The sequence below is a fragment of the Eutrigla gurnardus genome, assembly GCF_963514095.1.
Source record: "Eutrigla gurnardus genome assembly, chromosome: 18".
NCBI classification, from domain to species: domain Eukaryota; kingdom Metazoa; phylum Chordata; class Actinopteri; order Perciformes; family Triglidae; genus Eutrigla; species Eutrigla gurnardus.
In genome coordinates this window covers 19031455-19056152 of record NC_139929.1, presented here as the reverse complement: position 1 = coordinate 19056152, position 24698 = coordinate 19031455, and the positions used below count along the sequence as shown (strand labels likewise).

Here is a 24698-nt window from a genome sequence, read left to right as displayed (position 1 = left end):
GATTGCCACTATGCCTAGTTGAATATGAATGGAGGTCAGATGAAAAAGTAAAAAAATGTTGAAAAGTGTCAGGAAGATTTCGTTTAGCGTTGATAAACTTATGCACAAACAAGCATGAATGGAAGACATTAAGTTTATGAATGGGCAATATTGAATATTTCATAAATAGGGGTGCAGATGGTTCTAGTCTACTGGAGCGAGAGATCGTTCTTAGACATCTTTTCTGAATTAACAGTAGTTTGTTCAGGTAGGTTGGATAAGTTGCAGACCAGACAATATTACAATAATTCAAATATGGAAATAAAAAACTATAATATAAAGTCACATGAGCAGACGAATTGATCAGAGGAGAAACCTTTTTCAGTATACCAAGCATTTTCATTGATCTTTTGCAAACTTGATTGATATGATTATTCCAGTTTAGACCTTCATCCAAAGTAACACCTAGAAAAGTGGTGTAAGGTACTTGGAGGATTTCAACTCCATTGATTAGTATTTTGGCTTCTTCTTTTGCGTGAGATTTGTTTTTGTTGCAGAAGATCATGAAGTTACAGTTATTTACGTTGAGAGTTAGCTTATTGATCTGGCACCAGTTTGAAACAGTTGCTAATTCATCATTTACACATGCAATGAGAGACTTGAAATCATCATGAGTAGCTATAAGACTAGTGTCGTCGGCAAATAATAAGGGGAGGAAGTTATTACATGATCTAGGCAAGTCATTAATATAAATCAAAAATAATAAAGGGCCCAGGATCGACCCCTGTGGGACTCCAAAAAGAATACTTGATTTGGTAGATGAAACACCATTAAAATAAACAAACTGCTCTCTATTGTAGAGGTAATTGATCAGCCAATTTAGAGCAACATTCTGGATTCCATATCTATTGAGCTTTGAGATGAGAATTGTATGATTGACGGTATCAAATGCTTTACTGAAATCAAGAAAAACACAAAGGGCAATTTTTTTACCATCCAGTGCTGAGGATATATTGTTGACTAATTGTAGCAATGCATGCTCAGTGGAATATTTCCTGCGAAATCCATATTGATGGTCATACAGTATATTGTTAGCAACTAAGTGCTTGGAGATTCTTACATATACCAATTTTTCCACAATCTTAGAGAAACATGGTAATATGGATATTGGGCGATAGTTGCCAAAGTCCTTTGTATTACCAGATTTAAATATTGGTATGACTTTCGCAATTTTGAGTTCTTGGGGGACGATACCAGACTGAAGAGATGAAGCAAAAAGATGGGTTAGAGGATGGATAATGTAGTCTATTGTTTCTTTCACAAGACTGCTTTTAATACCATCATGTCCTTGGGCAGAGTTCTTTAGGTTCTTAATAATTTCATACACTTCTTCAGCACTGGGGGGATCAAAGCTAGAGAGTGGTGAGAATGTACCTTTAATGAAACTACATGGGTTCACATCAGAGTCCTTTATGTTAGATGCCAAGGAAGAGCTCACATTAACAAAAAACTCATTGAAACCCTCAGCTATATCTCTCGGGTCACTAAGAGGTCTGTCCTTTCCTAACATCTCAGCAGGTACAGTAGCTGGAGTTTTTTTGCGATTAAGTAATTGGTTGATGAGGTTCCAGGTTGACTTAATGTCATTTGAAGCCTGAGTAAATTTATCAGCATAAAATGTTTTTTTTTACCTTCCTTATTGATAGAGTAAATTTGTTTTTATATTTCTTGTATATTTTCAGATTCTCAGGAGTAGGGTTACTAATGGCTTTCCTATATAGTTTATTTTTCTTGCAAGAGCAATTTTTTAGCTCATCCGTTATCCGGGGTTTCCCTTTGTATGAGTTATTCTTATCTTTTGAGGTGACCAATGGAAAGCAGGACTCCAGGGTTGAATTAAAAACAGTGTGGAGTCGGGTAAATGATGAGACAAGAGACGGAGATGGGTCGAGTCAGCTTTACTCTCCACATCAAAACAAACGAGTCTTACTCGCACATGAGTTCAAATCGTAACTGACGTAAACACGAACTGTCGTAAACCGGAACTGTTTACCTTAAAGGTACAGTCCCTTGGTGAATGTCTCACACAGCAATTGTGGGTCACCACACAGGCCCCCCCAGAATTCACCCAAACCAACAGGTCCAGAGCGAACAGGCAACACACAGAGAACATCGGACACCCACTAGCGCCAAACAGAATACACTAGTACGAAACAGTCCCTAGAAAAATCAACGCCTAGGCGGGCGGACCAGGCGGCCAGAACGGCTGCGCCTAACAGGAGAAGGGCAAGAGGCAGGAGCAGGGGTCGAGGCCGCCGCAGGACCAGGGGTCGAGGCTGCCGCAGGCGGGCGCCCCCGTCGCGGGGGCTGAGCCAGCTGGAGCGGTTCGCCAACATCCACATGAGCAGGCTTGAGCCGGTCTATAGCCACCCGCTCAGGCCTGCCCCCCATATCCACCACAAAGTTCTTAGGCCCACCCTCCAAGACGCGGAAGGGCCCATCGTAGGGGGGCCGCAGCGGGGTACGGTGGCCATCGTGGCGGATGAAGACGTACTTGGCCGACGGTAAATCCCTGGGAACGTAGGACCGGGGGAGGCCATGGCGAGACGTCGGAACGGGAATGAAAGCGTCCGCAATGTCCCGGGACGCAGCACGATGGGAGGCAGCCGACCACGGGGCCGTGGCGTCCGGAAGAAACTCCCCAGGGACGCGCAGGGGCTGGCCGTACACCAGCTCTGCCGACGAGGCCTGAAGATCCTCCTTGGGGGCGGAGCGAAGGCCCAGCATAACCCACGGGAGGCGGTCAGCCCAGTCGCCGCCCGTAAGGCTGGCCCTGAGCGCGGCCTTCATGTCCCGATGAAACCGCTCGCAAAGCCCGTTGCTCTGTGGGTTATAGGCCGTGGTGCGGTGGACCTTCACTCCCAGGACACCGGCGACCGCAGTCCAAAGCTCCGACGTGAACTGCGGCCCCCGGTCTGAGGAAATGTCTGACGGTGTGCCGAAACGGGCCACCCAAGCCATAACGAACGCCCGGGCCACCTCAGCTGCTGTAGTGGAGGACAGGGGAACCACCTCTGGCCACCTGGTGGTCCGGTCCACCATGGTGAGGAGGTAGGTGTAACCACGGGAGGGTGAAAGCGGGCCCACCAGGTCCACGTTCACGTGGTCGAAACGCCTCTCCGGCACTTTGAAGAGTGCCAAGGGGGCTTTGGTATGCCGAGTCACCTTCGCACGCTGGCACGCCACACAGACAGCAGCCCAGGCCCTGACGTCCTTCCGCAGGCCCGGCCAGACGAACTTGGCCCCCACGAGCTTGGCAGAGGCCTTCACCCCTGGATGGGAAAGGCTGTGGATCGTGTCGAAAACCTTACGCCTCCAGCCAGCAGGCACCATGGGGCGCGGTTGGCCAGTAGAGACGTCGCAGAGGAGCGCAGTGTTGGCCGTGCCAAACACCACATCCTCCATGAGGAGTGCCGTGGGGGCTGTCCTGTAGGCCTGCACCTCAGAGTCAATAGCCTGATCCCCAGCCATAGCTGCGTAGTCGAGGCCCAAGTGGACGGAACCAATAACCACCCGAGAGAGGCAGTCGGCCACAAAATTGTCTTTGCCGGCCACATGCTGAACGTCAGTGGTGTACTCCGAGATGGTGGAGAGCTGACGCTGCTGTCGACCAGACCATGGCTCCGAAGACTTGGCCATGGCGAACGTCAGCGGCTTGTGGTCCACAAAAGCCGTGAACCGACGGCCCTCCAGCAGGAAGCGGAAATGACGGGTGGCGAGGAAAAGAGCCAGGAGTTCCCTGTCAAAAGCGCTGTATTTCCTCTCGTTGTCGCGGAGCTTCCTGCTGAAAAAGGCCAGCGGTTGCCAGGCTCCGCCCACCCACTGCTCACACACAGCCCCCACGGCGTAATCAGAGGCGTCCGTAGTAAGAGCAACCGGGGCGGTCGGAGACGGGTGCGCCAGCAGAGCAGCGTTGGCCAACGCGGTTTTGGCAGCATCGAAGGCAGCCGTCATTTCCGTGGACCAATCCAACACGTCTGCAGGCTTCCTGCCCCGTAAGGCGTTGTACAAGGGTCGCATGAGCTGGGCCGCATGGGGAAGGAAACGGTTATAGAAGTTCACCATGCCCAGGAACTCCTGCAGGGACTTCACCGTGCGCGAACGTGGGAAACTGGCGATGGCGTCCACCTTGGCCGGGAGGGGAACCGCCCCCTGCGGAGTGACGTGGTGGCCGAGGAAGGTGATGGATGACCGGCCAAACTCGCACTTGGCCGGGTTGACAATGAGACCATGCTCACTGAGCCGACCGAACAGCTGCCGTAGATGCGTCAGGTGGTCGTCCGCGGACGCACTGGCAACGAGGATGTCATCCAGATAGACGAACAGGAACGGCATGTCCCGCAGCACAGAATCCATGAGGCGCTGGAACGTCTGCGCTGCACCCTTGAGGCCGAAAGGCATCCTCAGGAATTCAAAAAGTCCAAAGGGCGTGATGACCGCCGTCTTGGGGACATCCTCCGGGCGGACGGGCACCTGATGGTAACCGCGTACCAGGTCCACCTTTGAAAAGACGGCGGCGCCAGCCAGGTGGGCGGCGAAATCCTGAATATGCGGTACCGGGTACCGGTCGGGAGTGGTGGCGTTATTCAAGCGACGGAAATCACCACACGGACGCCAACCGCCATCAGCCTTGGTCACCATGTGCAGGGGGGAGGCCCACGGACTTTTGGAACGGCGTACGATGCCGAGGCGCTCCATGGTGGCGAACTCCTCCCTGGCGATCGCGAGCTTGGCAGAGTCCAGGCGGCGGGCCCGTGCATAGACCGGGGGGCCAACCGTGGTGATGTAGTGCTCCACACCATGCTTAGCCACAGCCGATGAAAACGTTGGCGTGGTGATGTCAGGAAACTCAGCCAGCAGGCGTTGATACAGGTCCCCGGTGGCAAACGTGTTCGCAAGACAAAGCCCCCCCACCCCCCCCAGCGTGCAGGGGAACGAAGCAAAGGAGAGGGCGTCGATCAGGCGGCAGTTGGTAACATCCACCAGCAGCCTGTATGCGCAGAGGAAATCCGCCCCCAGGAGTGGCGTAGACACGGCAGCCATGACGAAATCCCAACCAAAACACCTGCCGCCGAAACACACATCCACATACCTCGTGCCATAGGTACGAATGGGTGTGCCGTTGGCGGCGTCCATCGGGGGGCCATGGCCGCCAGCCATAGTGTCCACAGGCGTCGCCGGCAGGATGCTGCGCTGAGCCCCAGAATCGACCAGCAGCCGCCGGCCGGACAAGGTGTCAGTGACGAACAACAGCCTGCAGTCCCGACCAGCGCTCACAGCTGTTAATGAGCGCTGGCCCGGGCTTTTCCCGGGGCCCCAAAACTGCAAGGCTGGCGACACTGCTTGGCTTTGGCCCCGAACCTGGCGTGGTAGTAACAACACCCGTCGTCATGCTGTCGGCGGGCGGTCACAGCGGCTGCGGTGTCCGGGTCGTACCCCTGCGGCGGAAACGGGGCCGATGTGTGCTGGGGAGGCAACAGCGCATGAACAAACTGCTGCCTGTTGGCGAGGAAAATCCTGTCGGCCTCTACAGCCACCGCCCGGTAGTCCTTGGAGGCAAAGAGGGGTGAGCTGGCCAGAGCAGTGCGCACGTCGCTGGAAGCTGCCGCAGGAAGATGTGGGCGAAAAGGAAGGAGGGATCCGCCGAGCCCAGCACAGCCAGCATCCTCTCCATCAACTCAGACGGCTTGCCGTCGCCCAGGCCGTTCAGGGAAAGGAGGCGGTCCGCCTTCTCCAGCTCCGACAGTTCAAAAAGGTTCACGAGGAACCCCTTGAGCGCGTCGTACTTGCCGACAGCTGGAGGAGCCTCCAACCGCGCCATACACCTGGCCGTCGTCGAGGCATCTAAGGCTGCTACAACGTGGAAATATTTAGTCACGTCCTGTGTTATTCCCCTCAGCTGGAACTGGGCTTCGATATGTTGGAACCACGACCGTGGGTTGTTCTGCCAGAAGTCCGGCAACTTGACGGTGGCAGCATAGATAGCGCCGACGTTAGCCGCGTCGATAGCCGCACCGCCAGCGGCGGCCGGCGCCGCGGCGGGCGCGTTGTTATCACCGTCGATGTGCAACATTTTACAGTCGTATCCAACTCACGTCGGGGTCACCAATTGTGGAGTCGGGTAAATGATGAGACAAGAGACGGAGATGGGTCGAGTCAGCTTTACTCTCCACATCAAAACAAACGAGTCTTACTCGCACATGAGTTCAAATCGTAACTGACGTAAACACGAACTGTCGTAAACCGGAACTGTTTACCTTAAAGGTACAGTCCCTTGGTGAATGTCTCACACAGCAATTGTGGGTCACCACAACAGTATAAAATAACCTAGAGGCTTCATTAACATCTTGTGACTTCAGAACCTCATCCCAAGACACAGCACTGATCAAGGACTTAAAGGACTCCATGTACTGTTTGGTAAATTTACGATATTTAGTTTGGATATAATCGGAGTTGTAGCGTCTACACTTTCCTTTAGTATGTATTATCTGAAATACGGGGAGATGATCTGAAATATCTGACATTAATAAACCTGAGGTAATTTGGAAATCCAAAGAGTTGAATAAGATGTTGTCAATGAGTGAAGCTGAAGATCTAGTGATCCGAGAGGGCCTAAGAATTAGTGGGAAAAAATAAGTGGAATATAATGTGTTCAGAAAATCAACTGTAGATGGTAATTCACTCTTAAGCAAATCAATGTTAAAATCACCCAGTAGTACACACATTTTATGTTCCTTAGTTATCATTTCCAAAGTGGAGTAAAGAGCTTCATTGAATATGCTCAGGTCAGTATCCGGTGGTCTGTAGATACAACCAATTATAATAGTTTTCCCATTAAAGGGACGGCAAGACGAGATTTCAATAAACACAGATTCCACTGAGGCACTTTCTAGGAGGACACTCCGTTCAATTCTGGGGGCGAAGTTAAAATTTTTGGACACATATAAAGAAACACCTCCTCCCACTTTGGTCTTTCTGCAAGAATGAATAGCATTATACTGGGATATGGGATAGAGATCTGTAATATCATCTTTCAGCCAGGTTTCAGAGAATGCCATAACTGAAAAGGAATGTATCAAAGTTGACAGATATAATTTTAGATGATCATAATTTTTTGGCAAGCTGCGAACGTTTAAGTGCAAGGAGGAAAAAGTTTGTGGTACAGAAAAATCATCATGTAAAAGAGTATGAAACAAATCATTAAACTGATCTTCAGAGAAATATTCACAAGAGTGTGAAATATTGTTTGAATTTAAAAGATTTACATCAGGGTTAAAAAATTCATCATAGATACCACTTTTATCAGTATTTAGCTCAAATGGATTGAAAGTTAAGAAATCAATTTCAGGGGGGATAGAATCCCCAACATTTATGGGTGATAGGTAACTGGACGACATGATGTAAATTTGTCACATGGTCATAATTATAAAAAAACCACAACAATCACAAAGAAAAAAAGAAAACATCCAGTTTAGATTTCAGAGTCATTGATACACATCTAGCTCATTCAGCTCTCTGATGATTTTAATCTTCGCCTCCTCTGGTGAGCCATTGAGTTTTATAAATGTCTTGCAGTTAGAGGTCCAAGTTGACTGGATTTTTCCCTGTTTGCGAAGGAACCGTGCTTTCTTTGCAATATCTGCATTTTTTTTTTGTCAGATGCTCATTCACATACACATTTGTTCCTCTTAATAGTTTCCATTGTTTTAGGAGCCCAACCTTATGTTTCCTGTTGGTGAATCTGAGGATGATGGCCGGTGGTTGAGTGGTGTTTCTTTGTGGGAGAGGGTGGCATGCTTCTATGAAATTGCAGTCTACAGCAATCTTTCTGGTCTTCAAAAAGGAGACTACCTGCTCTTCCACTGTTGCCCGGTCCTCCTCTGTCATGTTTTCCTCAGATACCTTTCCCACAGACTTGGCATATGATTTAGGTTTCGTCTTTAAACCTGTAATCACAACATCATTGACTCTGGAGTACTGTTCCAGCTCTGCCACCCTGTATTCAAGGTCACTGATCCTTTTGTCCTTTTCTGCATTATGCTGTTTTAGGGCTTTAATATCCCCCATCAGCTCCATGATCTTTTCCTGCTGTTCGGTGATTTTATCAACATTGACATGTAGCATTTCCAGTGATCTCCTAATGTCCTCAATTTCCTTTTTCATAGCCATGTTGGTCAACTTTAGCTGATATGAACCTCTTGCCACAGATCTAGGCTAAAGACGAGCCACACTGGGCAAGGACAATAGATTGAAGACAGCAGTGGTTTTATACTGCAACAAGTAAAGTCAGTGATGATAATGAGACAGGGATTATGAGATCACTTGCCTGGCCTGGTGGTAGCCAGCAGCTGCTGGAGCTATGGTGGAAGCTGCTCCTGGAGGCTCGAGGCCTGAATGCTGCTGGCTGCTGGTGGAGGCTTGAGGCTTGGCTGCTCCTGAAGAGTCAGACCCTGGCTGCTGTTAGCTGCTGCTGGCAGATGCTGCTAGGCTGGTAGCCCGATGGATGGTATGATGCAGGGCGTGGTCTACTGCAGGGCCTAGTTTGGTGGATGGCCTGGTGCAGGGCCTGGTCTGCGTCCGGGCTGTTGCAGGGCCTAGTTTCAATCCAACAAATATCACCTTTGGACTTCATAATCCATAGCCGTAAATCATCACGCACAGCTTCACATCAACTGGCAGTAAATAAAGAAGAGATTTGGCAGTAGTAAAAGTAAAACAAACTGCAAAAAAAATGAAAAAGAGATTGATTGTCTCTTGGTGTGCTGAAACACAGCCTCCAACACAGCTACTTCCTTCCTGAAGTAGCTTCCAATTTCTATATTCATTGCTAAGAACTTGTTATTGAGCTGCACTTTAAAAGACCTGCTAAGGTTTCTACTTTCACTGTGGGATTGTAATAATGCAGAATACTTGTTAAACTCTGAATGAATGTGACTCCTACCATAAAGCATATACTGTACTTGTGTAGTAAAGGACAGTGGGAGGGTGGACACATTTACTTGAAGCCATTTATTTTGTGGACATGAAATTTCTTTCATACAAGACGGCATTGCTTCCCGCTTTGACCTCCACAAGGCGAGTGGCGACCTTCGTGCTCTACCTGTGTTTTTCAATGGCCGATGCCGATATTGAAAGAGCAGGGCAGCCGATGGCCAATCTATAATGCCGATATCATGTTTTTGTTGTTGTCTGTTTTATGTTGCATCTCATCTGTGCAGGTGATAAAGAACCTTGAAATAATAATTCATTCATTCAAAATTCATTAATAATTAACATAGCTGTTAATTTTCTTTTATTATACTATTCGAATTCAATTCCATATTTTTTCAATATTCACATTTTATTTATTATTTTATTTATCTTTTGGAATCTTAAAATGCTCCTAATAAGCAAAATGTAAAATAAATCCATCAGGTCTTGAAACTCATCAATATTTAATTCTCATATATTTCTGATAAAAGTCTGACCAATGATTTTAGTCGGACCGAATAAACTGATTGGTCGAACTTCCTGCCCGTCATCCGTCGCAGCGTCGCCTACCGCGGTCACGGCTTGCGGGTCGCGCGCCTCTCCAGCAGAGCGGTCTGAGAGCACGGAACGGCAAAGAACTGACAATGACGACCAAGGTGAGCCGCCACTTCCACCCAGGCTGCTCCCACAGAGAAAACTCTCATCAAAAAGAAGACTATTTCACAAAAAGCTGCACTAAAGAAAACACTCGATGAGTCGAGAGGCAGGACGCGAGTCAACATCGGTTCTGCTTTCAAGCGATGGCGGAGGCTAATGCGGCTTCATCCGGATCTCAAAAGAGATGAGATGGTCGCGGAGTTTCTGCTGGAAGAGGTACTTTTAGTTTGCTTAGTAAACGCGCAACATTACATGTGATAACGCAGCATCCAGATGCTATCAGTTATCAGTTACTATAGTTCTGTAATACTGTAATTTGTGCAAGGAAGATTAGCGCTAGCTTAACGCTAGCTTTAGCATCAGCGCTAACTTCACTGGTTGTGTAAAGAATCCTGGGGTGCAGTCGAATAGTCAAAAAATAAAGTCCTAACTCCTATTCCTTGACCTCTGGGGAAAACGTCACGGGGTTAAGGAAAGGCGATAGGAGAACTCAAAAGGATTTAGGAAAAGACGGCCGCGGTGCTCAGAGAATCCGACCGGACTTTCACTAAGCTACGTCATTATAACGCGGCCGCTGATGATTGACAGCTGATGATCGGCACCGGCGACTGACGTGCGTCTGCGCTGGATAAAACTACAATAATGGACTACAAAAAGCGCATCGTCCACTTCTCCACATGTTGGTTTAATAAAAGCTCGTTCACTGACCGGCTTCAGGTCCAGCAGCTCCTCCTACCTAAATGTTGCTCTCGCAGAGAATTGTGGGTCGGCGTAATCTCCTTTCCTTTCGCATAGGAAGGTCTGTTGCATCCTATGCTAAAGGAGCTCTGCAAGGAAGAATTGGAGCTCCGCTCCTTTGCATTTAGAGAATGGCTGTGTTCGAAATGCCGTACTAACGTACTGCCTACTACATACTCAACGTGTATGTACTGCATACTGCCTACTAAATGAACGTTTGAGTATGCTGTTACCCTCAGACTGTTCACACCGAAGTATACACATCTCATACTACATTTTTTTGTTTTTTTTAACTTTATTGACATCTCGTCCTCATCTACTCTCACGTAACCGAATCGATTATGTTAGCGGTTCTAGCTCCCGTTTAATATTAATTACTTATCAAAATATAAAGCATGATTATTATTACAGTTAATTTAATATTTAGTCAAATTACAACTGTCAAATGTTTTCTACAGTTTATATGAATATATATATGATTGTTGACTCATGTTTTGGCCTGCAGGTCTATTTCCCTCCTGCTCTGGAGGAGAGACCCTGCTGCAGTGGTTGGCATCATGGCTGAGGAGATGGGGTGTAGTGGAGTAATAGCAGGTCTTTGCTCCATCACCTCATCCATGACAACAAACACTTCCAGTGTGCAGCAGTGACCTCTCCTCCCTCAGTGCTGACATCTTCAGTTCCTATAAACAACATATACATACATACAAACACTTCTCATAATCATGATTCAGCTATTCACCACTAGTCATATATTATAATATGGACAGTAATACTGTTCCACATGGGACCAACTTAATGGACTCTGATGTTTGAACACATTGTAGATATTATCCAGCACTGACTTTGCCTGGTTATTAATAAGAAAGACAACATCATCTTGTTTATTTTATGCTTCACATCAAGCATGTAGAGTTCAATACTTTAAACTGCTTCCAACTCACCTTGTATTTCTGCTTCATGTTCTCCCACTTCTTCTTAGCTCATCCAGCTCCACCTTCCCTCCACCCCTGTTCTTTAAGAAACATCCTATATGAAGAACAGCACATAGAAAAGTGTTACAGCTCATTGATGATTTCTTGCTGTTCAACAGAACGTTTCAGGTAGATATCTCAGGAGAGCAGGACATCTCCCATCTATATACGCTGGTGTTCAACCTTATATCATTGAGTAGCTAAATATGCACCAGTAGTACTTAAGCCCTGCATATGAGAATTATAACATTTAATACCACATTTTCTTAGGTGAAGCGTCTCAGAGCAGCATCCCTCCTGCCGGTGAACTTCTCCTCATCGTTCCCTCCACTGAATGAGGCGCCCGGTGTTTTCATCCGTCCCTTTAACGGACAACGGTGCACCGCGTTATTAACCACCGTTCGTAAATATATTATCACGTTTTCACATAAGCACAATCTTCTTAGATAACGTCGGTAAAAACGGCATATTTGCTGCTTCGCTTACGCTCGCTAACCTCTATGGTAAATTAGCGTCTGTAGGCTAGCCGGCTAGCAGGACCTTCGATTCGTAACGTTAACGTACAATGCCAACAACAATAAAGTAACGTTCATTATCCATACGATTTAAAAGTCAGCTGGAAACATAAAAATCGTGTTACAGTATACTTACATGTGTGCGCGGTTTGTGTCGGGCTGTCGCCAGAATCACCGCTGTCGTCCGCCATTATCCAAAACTTTTCAGAAGTCAGACGAGCCGCAATGCATTTTGGGGAAGTTGAGTAGATTTAGCAAGGTCCGCTGTATACTCAGAAATTCTTGCCAATGCAGTATACATCCGGGCATTTCTCGCGTACACAAATCCACATACTATTGTATCTGAACGCACTACGTACTCAAATTTACGTCACGATTGAGTACGAGTAGGACGTTAGTATGGCATTTCGAACACAGCCAATTTGAACGGCTCTTATCACGGCGGCCACTTGTTTACTTCCGGGTCACTTCTTCAGTTAGGAACCTCCCTAAGCAAAATAGACTATTCGACTGCATCCTGGCTGTGTCAAGTCAATTTGTTTACACTACCGGCGATGTAGCTTCAGCGTTAGCATAAGCGCTAACGTAGTAGTTGTGTAAACAAACTGACTTGTTACAGCCTGGTTTGTTTACACTACCAATGACGTGTTAATTGTGAAGTTGTCATTAACCCCGTTCTAGTATTAAAACTCCGGGCTTGCGTTTGACTTTGTTGGTCGTTCAGTAACCAGAGCAAGTTCAGAACATTGCTTCTCCGGCTAATAGATAATGCTGGCTAGATGACATCTGTAAATAAGAGCGATCTGTCTTTGCTTGTGACTTTTTCCATTCTTGGGCAGAAGTACTGTTTACCAGTACTGAACTTTACATTGTAAGAACCCATCCATGTTACTGTTATTAACAGTAAGCACTTTGTGTTACATTTACTTGTATGAAAAGTGCTCTATAAATAAAGTTTGATTGATTGAACAGTCATATTGTTCTTAGTACAAAGAAACAGATAAAATGTGATAAATATAAAACGCCAGGCCATATGAAAAAAGCATGCTATACTATCATTTATTGAGAAAAGCTTGCAATGGATTGTGGGATTAGGAGTTATTTTATGTCCAGATAATAATATGTACACAATGTTTTATAAGAGTACTGGGGTAGCTGGTGGGCCTTATTTCCATAGTTAAAGGGACTTAGGGCAGGATTTGTGAAAAAATAAACATTCACTTTAAGTCTTTTAATGCTAATGGGTGATGTAGCGTTCAAAACCAAAAAGAATGAGACCACACACATATCTCCCCATTGCCTTGAACAGGCTGTGTGCTGCATGATGTACTGCAATTCGTGGTCCGAATTTCCCGCGCAGTCCGGCGGACGTGACATCAAATGACGCTGAATGCGCGTACTCGACGGCTTGGAGACCGGAAAAAGACAAGCGCGGTGGATTCAAGTACTGTATGTGTAGTAATGGACTCTGCTTCGGCCGGAAAATGACCCACCACCACACAAAGTCCACTAAAAAGTAATACCAAGAAGAAAACGAAGGTTTTATCAGCGGCAAGTCGTGAGTCCAAACGAAGTTATGACCAAAGCCGGGCTGGCACCCGGATAAACATTGGATATGCGTTCGACTCATGGAGGCTGCTTCAATTTGAACTGAAAACAGATGCCGACATGGCTAGTAACCAGGTAAGAATACATTACAGGTCATGTTTACGGCTTGATTTGAAAATCTTATGAGATCACCGAGGACTCGGAATGAGCTAAAGTGCAAAGTAGCGTTAGCTGCTAACATGTAACTTAGTCCAACGCTGTGTAACACTGAATAATTACAGACTGCGCATTGTCCATGGTCCTTTAGTCTGAAACCGAATAGTTATAAATATGTCCCTTTATATATGGGACCGAAAGCCCAACTGTTATCCGGGAGGTGACGTTAGCAGCTGGCTGTAGCAACAGGCTAACGATTTGTTCGTGTCTGTGTAGTCATATTAGCCGCTAGCTACACACAGCGAGCCGGCTCCCCGGCTGCTTCGTGAGTGTAGGGGATAAAGCTATATCATACACACAGCACCGGCTCCCGTCTCGTTCCCGTCCCCGGGAAATACAGTATTTAGGGGGTACAGTAACGGTATTTACAGGCTGTGTGTTAGGGGCTATTGTGTTAACGTGTTGATGATACTGTTGTGATGTAGCTGAATAAAAGGCATTTAGAGTTAACCGTGAAGTGCACAATCGCATGTAAACAAGCTCAGAGAGAGAGCTTTTAGCATTTATTTTTTTGACTTGTGTTGTACCTTCCACACAAGACTGCTCCGGACATTATACATTGCGTTGTATGTAAAGCAGAAGAAATTGTTTGTAAAAGTGAAGCGCACAATATTACCGAACGACTGAGACGCGTATTTTCATATTATTATTGTTGCAGGCAAACATTGTATGGCCATAGTTGTTCTGGCCAAAGAGAAAAGACACCAAGGTAGCAAAGTAACAGCCAGCTTGCTGACTCAGACTGTAACTTTTTAAAATATTGCTGTTTTCCAGCTACCAGAAGAAGAAAACTCCTGAAGCAGCTACTCAGGGAAGTAAGGAGATGAGAACATCAACACCCAGCAAGCGGACAGCTGCTAAAATCTCTCATCGATTATCACCAATCGAGCCAGTGTCTGAGGGGTTAGCATGTTTTCAGGAATTTCAATCTTTTCAGAATATAGACAAAATATTATAATATAAAATAACATGAAGTGCTGACATGTATTTAGCCACACTTCCCAACTACACACACACCACTGATTACACTGGTGACATTATCTTGACAGGGAAGATATTCTAATGGCTGGAGTTGGAGCATTGGTATGTGTTCTAACGCTACTGTTCTCCTCTCTCCATAAAGGCCTCAGCTACATGATCCAGAGATGTGAGCAATAGAAGAGAGAAGACAAGACCGTCTTGTTTACCAGACATTTATTTTATTATAAACATATAAAAAATAAATACAAAATAAAACTATGTACATACTGCAAATTTGAAAAATACTTTGTTTTTCTGTAAACTTTGAAAATAAATATAAAAATATAGACTGTACATAAATGGTTTTTATTTTTGGATGAAATCTTTGGCTGAAAAATGTTATTTTTTGAGGTATTGTAGAAATTGTCAGTCCGGCACCCTAAATGGAGCTTCCTTGTAACCTGTGTAATTCGCAAAAGGGCCAGGGAATTTGGCCCGGATGCGAATAACATAGCAGCTCGGTATCGGCCTCCGGTTCCCTCTTCCCAGACGCCCATTCTGCCATATCGTAAATTGCTGGTAGGCAGCAAACCGAAACTCTCTGTTATCGCTGCCCACATCTTGGCTGTCCTCCAGAGCGAAGATGTCGTTCCACGTCATCCTGACCAGACGCAGTGTACCCTCATCCAGGAAGTACATCTCCAGATGGGCACTCCTGCTCAGACACTGGTCCGGAGCCTGCCGACAGCACAAGTTCTCCATTTGGGTTGGCATGCGTCGGCAGTTCAGGCAGGTGCACCAAGCAGGCTGCCCTCTATCTGGAACATGTGTGCCACTCCTTCCAGAGTCAATTCCAAATCCTGAAACAAAAACATTGAGAACAATAATAAGAATAACTTTAGTAATCCTCAAAGGGATGTTATGATTTTATTTGATGTTATTTTTATTCTGATTCAACTTAGTATAATACCAGTTATGACATATTGACATTTCTGTTTTTCTTGTATTTACTTTGTTTTCATCAGTGCTATTCATACCATTTATATTGTCTTATAATGGAAATGGTTTCACAAATTATCTCAGTGACACTGGCACATAACACTTGGCTTGAGACATTGAATCATACTACTGCTGTTACATGATAATGACTGTACACTTGTGTCAGCTTGCTAGCAAGCTTTATCCAATGTTATAAATATTAGCTATGTTGGTAATTACCACAGTCAGAAATTAGCTGCAGCCACAAAGCCAAATGCTCTTCAAATACCATAACGTTGGTGGCAGGCACATTAGCTTCACTCACCAGTCACAAAACAATGGTTATCGCTAGCTCGTTATTCACCGTGGCTGGTGAAGTTTGAACTTTAGTAACCATTTGGCCAGTGTAAGGTAAACGTACTTTACATTACAACTGTCATTTTGCTGAATGAATGCGCTAATGTTGTCAAAGAAACATCTAAAATAAACACTTGTTTACTTACTTCGTCGCTTGACATGATGCTGTTCGCAGATGTATGCTACCAACGTAGTTCCGCGGAGGCATGTGCGGAGGTCTTGTAGTAAACAGTCACGTGAACAGCGAGTAAATAAATAACCGTGTCACAGCATCAGCTGCACTGAAGAGTTCATGCGCGCTCCCGCGCCGGCTTGGCATATGGCTGCAGTTACCCTAACGGCCGTCGTGTCACTGTTGAGTCTTATTTCTTGATCCTGCCCTAAGTCCCTTTAAAGCAAAAGATATTAGCAAATGAACATTTTCAAATGAGGTTTTGAAGGAGAATTTTTTTTTTCGTGGGCAAATTAAGATAAAATAATAATAGACTTTCTGAATTGAAATATTCTTCATCTACAGGAATGTTCTGTCGCATATGCCGCCAGCATAAGCAGGCTGTAAAGAAAGGATCCCCCCAAAGGGTGTTCATTGAGGTCCCCTCTCAGACGTTTAGAAAGGATGTCTTGGATGCCCATTTGAGGTCAGAACATCACAGTGCAGCGTTTAAGGCCCACACAACTTTGGTTAAAGGTAAGATTTAATCTAATGATTTGATTTCAGTGAAAGAATTTAACAACTAGACTTTAATCACATTAATGTGAAACTGATGTGTAAGGGCTTATTTTGCTCTTTGTCCAGGTCACTCTGTCACAGCAGCTTTCGAGCCTGTGGTCGTTATTGAGCATGAGGCTGTGGTGGGTGCTTTCAAGTGTCTGTACTGGCTGGTAAAACACGAAATTGCCCACCACACTAACTATCCAGCTCTGCTTGAGCTAGCTGAGCTGCTGGGTTGTGACTACTTTGCCAAACTGAAGGTAACTGTATAATATTAACTGGTAAACTGTCAACTGTATTATAATAAGACTTATATCATTTTAATTTTTGTATTTTTCTATATCTCTTTTATTTTCAAAGATAGGGAAATCCACCAACTATAGGTCCCACCGCATGGTTGATGAAATGCTGGAAATACTGGCTGGTGTTATAGAAGCACCAATCCTGCAGGACATTAGAAACTCCCAGGCTGTCGGGATCGAACTGGATGAGAGCACTGATGTTGCTGTGATTAAACAGCTGGATGTACATGTTCGGTAAAAAGATAATGTTTTCTTGTAACAATAATTTAACATAGTTTGAAAAATATATTGCAAGATCAAGCTGTGTGTATTTATTTAATTTTAAAACTATTTTATTTTAGATACCTTGATAAAGAGGGAGTTCTTTTTAGCCAGTTTTTGGATTTGGTTCCCCTTCCTGATGGGAAGGCTGACACCATTGTGACTGCCATCCATAGCATCCTTGATCAGAAGGGCATTCCCAAGGACAAAATATTTGGTCTTGGGACGGACGGTGCAGCAGTCATGACAGGTATAAGATTATTGGACTTAAATATATTGTTTTTTTTGCAATTATACCCTCTAATCTTTTTTCTTTTTAAAAATAGGACGCCATAATGGAGTGGCGAAACAACTCTGCGACACCATGCCATGGCTAGTCGCTGTGCACTGTGCTGCCCATCGTTTGGCTCTGGTCTGCAGAGATGCCTCAGAGAAAACAGCCTACATGAAGACTTTCAGGGACCACCTGCAGCATCTTCACCTGTATTTTTGTAACAGCAGCAACAGGACAGAAGTTTTGAAGGCAGCAGCCACAACACTGGGAATCGCTAATCTGAAAGTTAAGGTAAGACAAACCTTAATTTTTACAAGGAGGAAAGATTACAGAAAACTGTTTCATTGCACCAGATATTTCATAATATTTTCCCTGCAATAATGTATAGGAGGTCAAGGACACACGCTGGCTTTCTCAGCACCAGGCAGTGGCAAACCTGCGGAGAAATCTCCCTGCAGTGCTGACGGCCCTTGCAGAGGAGGTACAACACAATAAGTGCCCTGTGGCAAAAGGACTCTACTCCTTTTGTGCCACTTATCGTTTTGTAGCTGCACTGTACCTTCAGGCTGATGTGCTTCCTCATCTGGCGAGATTGTCAAAGATCTTCCAGAAGGAGGACGTTAATTTCCTCGCTGTGAAAGACCAGCTTAGATTATCCACTATCCTTGTTATAACTTTTTTTTTTAATCCAAACAAATGATTTGATATTTTAAGACTATTTGGTTGTGCAGTTGTCACACTGCATACTAAATGTAACTTTGTTTTTCCCTCAGGTACCAGTCACAATTGCCTCAATCCAAAGGATTAAGGAGGCAGGTCACAACCAACCTCCTGGCTCAGCCCTGGCCAAACTCCACCACGACCTGAGATCCCAGGGGGCTGGGATGGTTTAATATCAGGGCTGAAGAGGAGAGAGAGAGGAGAGGGCAGCAGTCCTCTGGCAGCAGTGACCAGCAATCATTTTGGGGTCGATTTTGCACTCAGGTATTTATTTTTATATTTATTTATATTAGCTAATTGCAACCTGACAGATACAACTATTTTGTACCACAATTATCATAGGATAACAAGTTTTTTTTTTAACAAACTAGGTGATGGAGCCATATCTGCTGCAACTTGTTGAGCAGTTGAACGGGCGTTTCCAGGAACTCCACATCCTTGGGGCATTTAGTGTGCTGAGCCCACAAGCAGCCAGGAAGCTGGATCAGGATGTGCCTGTGAGCCAACTGAAGACTCTCGCAAAAAAGTTCCACGCAATGGATGAGCAGACACTGCTGGAAGAGTGGTCTTCATTCAGAGAACATCTCACTACTGGCATGCTGAAGGTGAAAGATTTTTTTAAGAGCTAGCTTTGTCCCTTATCAAATTTCATCTTATATTAATGTTCCTTGTCAACTGCTCTATCAAACTATAGGACAAGAACCAGATGGATGTAATGAAGGAGCTGACATCACAGTACGATGAGCTCAGTCAGCTCTACCCCTGTCTGAGCAAGCTTGCTGCAATTGGGCTCACTATTCCGCTCAGCAGTGTTAACTGTGAGCGAGATTTTTCAACTATGAACAGGGTAAGTAACACAACTCATTAATAATTTTAGCAAAGTAATTTCTACCTTTAGTCAAAATTTAAAAATCTAATGAACAAAGACAAAAACAAATCTTCACTTTTGGTAGGTGAAAACTGACCTCAGAAACAGGCTGCAGGGAGAGCACTTGGGGGACTGCCTGAAAATATCCATCAATGGGCCGCCTGTTGGAAACTTCCCTCACCAAGAGGCCATGGAGCAATTCTTCCAAAAGCCTAGAAAGATTAAGTGTAGCAACCAGCCATGCTCACTGTGTTCATAATAAAATAAGTGTATTGTAAATAAAATGAGTGTATTGTAAATAAAATTAGTTTATTGTTAATAACGTGTTTATTGAATCATTATCAACTTGTGATAGCTAAGCAAGTGTTTTATATGGAAATAACCAACAAATACTCTAGCATCCCGTGAAAAATGTATAACAAATCACACTATCAGCTCTTACCACCGGGCCTAAAAAAAATTCTAGGGGAAACACTGTTCACCTTTATCATGTTTGTTTTCTTGTTCCAGCTGACCAGTTGGCAGAGAGCATTCTGGGAAGTGCCAGCTGAAAGAGACATCTCCAGCATCTACAGAACATCATCAGACCACCAAAACAGTTCCTCCAATAAAAAGTCAATAGTCTGTCTACGTTAACGATTGGTCTCTGTCTTTAATGTTGGATGTAAGAAATGATAGAAGCTGAAAACATGGAGTGGACTCAAACGTGTAAAATCATTGTTCTCAGTCACTTTGCTGCAGTTTTCAAATTCAAATAGTTTCACATCACATCATCATGGAATCAGTCTTGGACCTCTGGAGTAACTTCTATATATAAACAACCTTATAACTTATTCTAAACATACATCCTACAGATGTCATAAAGCCCTCATAACTTCAGATAGCAGGAAAACAGCACCACCTTGTGGTCGGCGTGTGTTGTTATAGGTCCAACCAGAAGCCTCCGTAAACACTGTTGTTACGGTGTGTTACCTTTCCAGCTTATCGGCCCTGAACCCTAGTTGGGAGCACGCTGTGGATGCTAACGTGACCTTTGCTCGTTCAGCTGGTGACCCGCATTTCTAGTGTCCGGGTGACACGACCAGAAGAATGACAGGAGAGATCCTTCACCGTCCAACCAGAGGCTTTCATTGAGTCGTCTACAAGAGGACAGGAACACTGCAGTCTTGTGAGGCTGTAATCTTGAGCTCATCTAATACACTTCTGCTGGCTAACAACACTCATCTGTACATCAACTTCACCGGCTGCAGCGAGGGAGCAGCGGCTTCTCACATCCACACACATCCACGGGGACTACACTTCCCATCACACCTCACCTCACATACGCAGGTTACCCATAAGACCGGCAACACTACCCCCACCCTGGATGATAATTAAATCCCTAATATCACTCCAGCATTATATTATATAAATATTCCCCATGAAACCACATTTCCCACAGTCCATGAAGGGGTCCTCTCCCAGTGAGAGAACTTGAAGGCGAGGATGGGTAAAGGAATATCCAACAGAAGTCCATTGAACACGTAGCTGCAGCTGAGTGTCCATAACATACTAATGCAGACTGAAAGTTCAATACTGCTGATGCAGTGTTTAGCTCTGGCGTCGTGTGACATCACCCTGTGGTTTTCTCTTGTTGTGATTTTTCTTTACCATTTACACACATCCCCCCTACTGGAATATCAAGTTACTTAACGTGCAAATATGGAATCATGTAATCCTAATTCTGTATTTCTATTGAAGACAATGATGTATTGTTGTTCATTCTGCTTGGTGTTCTGATATATTTATATACATTATTCATTGCAATCAGACATAGAAGAGAGAAAGACACCTACTTCAACATATTAATATAAGACCTTTGAGCCATGTTGCATTTAAACATATGTTTGCTGCTTATAACGTATCTATTGAGCTGACAGATCACATGTCAAAAGGAAACACAGGCAAGATGGCGGACGGTGACCTCATGAGTTATGACAGAATGTCACATCTACTGATTGATATCTGTGTGAGTCGCTCTAATCAACACGTTTCAGTGGCTCATATGAGAGTCTTCAGTCCTCATCAGAGCCTCACTGATACTGGATCACTGAGACTAATCCCTTTGTAAAGGTAAACTCTGTTCAATGGGGTTTGAACTTAAACAGTTTTGATGAATATTCTTTGAGTGGTTATTAGAGACGCAAAACGACCTGAGCATTTATGCACAATTAACCAGTTAAAATGACAAGTCGGTGTATATATTTTTATACTTGTGTTTTTTCATCAGTACGGAACATAAATATCCCTTTTAAAAGCAATCATTTAAATCTTGAAACCAATTCTGAAACATACTGGAATTAGATTAGATTTCACTACTTCTGTGAGCTTTCAATACTGATCACTTGATCACAGAACACAAGGCATTCTGGGAAAGGAGAACAATGTTGAAAAAGAGGAGGTTTTGAAGTCCTGCCACAGATCCCAGACACCATGTTGTGTTTAATGTGGGTGGATGCTGAGAGGTGGATTTGCCGTTGGGATGTGACACAACAGCAAGAAGCAACTTGATTTTTGAATTCCGAAGCCAAATGTTGGTCGTTTCCTGTCGTCTCCTTCACAAACTCAACAAGAACGCCACCCTGTTGGTGTTTTGTCTCATTTTTATTTGGTGCCATGCTCAGAGGAAACATTTGATGATTTTTAGCTCTTGTGTGTGAATGTTTTTTTTATTATTGCAGGTGTTTCTGTGTAAAATTGCAGCCAGAAAATTTGACTTTTCTAATTTTGTGCACATGGTGCAAATAATTCTTATTGTTCAGTGTTTCCCCCACGTTCACACAGCGGCGCCGCCGCTGCTGAATTTTCTCCGCCGCTGCAATAAAAATCCTTTAAAAAAAAAATATATATATATATATTTTTTTTTACGTAGCTCCTTTTAGAAAATGTACAGCGCGTAACGTCAATTGCGCAGCATGCGGCACATCGTCACGTAACCAACATCAAAGAAGAAAAATACACAGCGAGTGTGGCAGTTGTTGGCAGTAGGCTACCCTACACGGTTGCAAAGTTACATTGATTCTAGCAGTAGCGAGTGAAGCGGAAGATCGAAGAAAGAAGGAAAGAGTGAGACAGACAGAGAGGGAGAGAGACAGACAGAGAGAGAGAGAGACAGACGGAGAGAGAGAGAGAGAAAGTAAGTTGCTAAAATGTGTCGCTACATGACCACCAGTGTTAAAGGAGTCATAACCTGGTTTTATACGTATCCAGCCCCCCTTGGATCGCTTTGGATCAATTTGTAAAACTTATTAGAAAAAAAAAAAAAAAATTTAATCAAACATTGAGCTTGTTCTGACCCTTTTTCGTACCGCGATTTTATCACGCGAGATTACGCGTGAGGTTTTGACTGGTCCGGATGTGCATTGTATAATATGTAATGAGGCGCGCGTTGATTCGCCGCAGGAAGGACAGAGCCGGGGGTGCTTGCCTGCATGCAGACTCCAAAACATAAACAGCCCCCAGTCATGGCGCACACACTAAATGACGAACCTTACGGAATTCAGGCATTTATGTACGAACCAGAGTCGGAACCCGAACCGGAGAGTGAAGAGCCAGAGGGGTGAAAGAGGGGTGGGCTTATGCAAGTAGCCTCCACGGTGACGTCACCGTAGGCGCAGAATCAAAATCTCGTGCTTTAGGAATGCACACCCTTGTGTGCTATTCCTGTTCGGAAAAAGAGCAGAAGCGAAAAAACGGCGCCACTTTCAAACTCCAGCCTTTCAGGCAAGTTTCAACTGAGGTCAAACACAGATATGCATGTTTTAACAAGAGAAATTGCGATTTCCTGGTGATGACTCCTTTAAAGGAGTCATCAGGAAAGTGGCGCCGTTTTTTCGCTTCTGCTCTTTTTCCGAACAGGAATAGCACACAAGGGTGTGCATTCCTAAAGCACGAGATTTTGATTCTGCGCCTACGGTGACGTCACCGTGGAGGCTACTTGCATAAGCCCACCCCTCTTTCACCACCCAACCCCCCCCCCCCCGTCCGCTACCTGACGTCCTGCTGTAAACGTGTCTCTTCAACCGTCTCTGGCTCTTCACTCTCCGGTTCGGGTTCCGACTCTGGTTCGTACATAAATGCCTGAATTCCGTAAGGTTCGTCATTTAGTGTGTGCGCCATGACAGGGGGCTGTTTATGTTTTGGAGTCTGCATGCAGGCAAGCCCCCCCGGCTCTGTCCTTCCTGCGGCGAATCAACGCGCGCCTCATTACATATTATACAATGCACATCCGGACCAGTCAAAACCTCGCGCGTAATCTCGCGTGATAAAATCGCGGTACGAAAAAGGGTCAGAACAAGCTCAATGTTTGATTACATTTTTTTTTTTTTTTTCTAATAAGTTTTACAAATTGATCCAAAGCGATCCAAGGGGGGCTGGATACGTATAAAACCAGGTTATGACTCCTTTAAAAACCCTCTGAGCCCAATCATTTTATTGTATCTATAAACCGCAACCTCCGTGCCGTTTTTCCTCTATTATTGTGTGTGTGTGTGTGTGTAGGCCTATGTGTGTGTGTGCGTGTTGTCCCTCTTTTTGGGATCACTCATAGCCTTTACAGGAGCTTATATCCAGTCAGGAATTTATAGCCTAGGTATTTTCGGGAACTTTGAAAAATGAATCCATACTGTTAGATCCGATGTTGTTCTTTATTGCCATATAAAATCCGTTTTCATCGCGTATTTTAGTTAGGGATTTATGCTAATCGCCTGTAAGCATGTGGTCATTAGCATAAATGCAGGGAAAAAACCTAAGGACTTCTTAAAAGATCATGAATAGTTTCTATTATGTATAACTTATATTTATTTTATAATTTTCTCATCACTTTTTGACTCCCAAGACTAAGAAGAAGTGTTTTAAGCAATAACAAGCTTAATCAATTTGCCTTTTTTGTGTCATATCAATAAATAATTGTGAGATATAATTTGCTTTTTTTTTTTTACTGTCTAATTGATAATTTCCTACATTCAAACGACATCACTGCAGCACACATATTCTGATAGTCCAGGTTGTGACCCAAATAAATGATAGCTTGACAGCTATGCATTATAAGGGTGATGAATGCAATCTTAATAAGAGAATAAATCCAGGCGAACCAAAACATCTCAAAAATGGCTTAGGGCTGTAGGAATTTTGTTCACAAGTTAGTCAATCAGAAGGACCTCCCAGAGTCTATATTGCGTTGTTCAGATTCTGCACGAGGATCACGAAGACAGCGGAGTCGTTGGTTCTTTAGTGCGCCATTACTGCAGGCATTTATTTGCAGATGGACATCAGATGATACAGACGTCTGGAGAAAGTCTCTTCTCTAGCTAAGAGCTGCTGTTTGCAACACAGTGCTCTGTACCAGAGGCGAGAAGTTCTGGTCTCTATTCTATCTGCTCCAGAATATATACACTTGTTACAAAGGCAGGGCTTATGTGTCATGCTTATGCATGCAAATGTGTATGTTTTAATTGCGCTTCTCCTGCGGGCAGTTCTCCTTGCCTCCCCCCTCTGGGGAGTCCTCCTCTCTGTCCTTGAGGTGATGGACGGTGGACGCCGGCGCCATCCCGAGAGCTGGGGTCTCTGCT

General features: G+C 44.7%; 4 long non-coding RNA genes across 6 annotated transcripts in view; 3 read left to right on the top strand and 1 right to left on the bottom strand.

Moving 5' to 3' along the window:
- Nucleotides 1-24698, top strand: part of LOC311028993 — a 230020-nt gene that overhangs the window by 86740 nt on the left and 118582 nt on the right. The window lies entirely within an intron of this gene.
- LOC311028571 lies at nucleotides 11003-12241 on the bottom strand. Its single transcript, XR_014598738.1, has 3 exons — nucleotides 12030-12241; nucleotides 11349-11433; nucleotides 11003-11087 (listed from the first exon to the last, which is right to left on the bottom strand). It is a non-coding gene; the product is annotated as an uncharacterized lncRNA (long non-coding RNA).
- On the top strand, nucleotides 16803-18748 carry LOC311028774. 3 transcript variants are annotated; one of them, XR_014598786.1, is made up of 6 exons: nucleotides 16803-16924; nucleotides 17025-17200; nucleotides 17308-17792; nucleotides 17890-17982; nucleotides 18275-18485; nucleotides 18629-18748. It is a non-coding gene; the product is annotated as an uncharacterized lncRNA (long non-coding RNA). The 3 variants fall into 3 exon arrangements; XR_014598787.1 differs by having other exon boundaries at nucleotides 18593-18709; XR_014598788.1 differs by lacking the exons at nucleotides 18275-18485; nucleotides 18629-18748 and having other exon boundaries at nucleotides 17890-18126.
- On the top strand, nucleotides 18759-19285 carry LOC311028773. Its single transcript, XR_014598785.1, has 3 exons — nucleotides 18759-18826; nucleotides 18916-19068; nucleotides 19175-19285. It is a non-coding gene; the product is annotated as an uncharacterized lncRNA (long non-coding RNA).